We start from the raw sequence: 903 nt of genomic DNA, 5'->3' as shown, positions 1-903 counted from the left end.
GCGATAGGTCAAACCACTTGGCCACCACGGCTTCATGGTGTTATAGTTTACATCCTAATATTATATATAATGCATTTGAGGTTGAATTAGGGTTGTTTAATTAAACAAAACGATCCATCTGTCTTGCTTAAAATCAAATTTTAATTAATCTGTTTTGAAGAAATGTCAATCATGACTAATATAGGTAATATTAGTCATAATATTGTATTATTACATTTTTAATACTTCATTATGCTGACTTCCGCATACATGATTTAAGAATAACATGACAAATAAACCTGATTGCAAAGGCAAAAACATTTTTGTTTCAAAATATGTTTTGCCAGCATTTATTTATTATGATGCGAGAATAAAGACTCGTGCTTAGGTACATACAGTCAAGGAAACTGAATCGCGTACCAGGGATAAAACCTTTGTCCTACAAATTTCATGTTAACATTCCATACATTGCCAAAAAATCATAGTGAAATTAATTACGAAAAGGTTTCATCCTAGTACGCGAAATTTTTTTGATGTTAGGATACCTTGTTGGGAAAAAAATATTTTCTACCAACTATGCTTTATTTCATCATAACCGCACTAAATACCCAGTACAAAGCGGGATTTTTCTGCTCTAGAGAAGAAAAAATGTATGAGAATCCTTGATTGCATTGTTTTAGATTTTTTTTAATTGCACCACCAAAGAGGTACCTAACACAAGTATTTTTGCTATAAATTAAGCCTACATAGTGTAAAAAAATCTACTGTTAGGTTGGTCAACCTGACAGATTGCGTATAAAAAATTGTTGCTACCAAACCTATCAAAAACAGTAAATAGCCGTATTTAAAAAAAACTGTGTGTTTGGTTGGCCAACCTGCAGGGCTACTACGAAACTCGAAACTCGAAGTTCGTATCGTACCGTC

This window comes from Choristoneura fumiferana, chromosome 15, assembly GCF_025370935.1.
Source record: "Choristoneura fumiferana chromosome 15, NRCan_CFum_1, whole genome shotgun sequence".
NCBI classification, from domain to species: domain Eukaryota; kingdom Metazoa; phylum Arthropoda; class Insecta; order Lepidoptera; family Tortricidae; genus Choristoneura; species Choristoneura fumiferana.
This window is presented reverse-complemented; position numbering follows the sequence as displayed.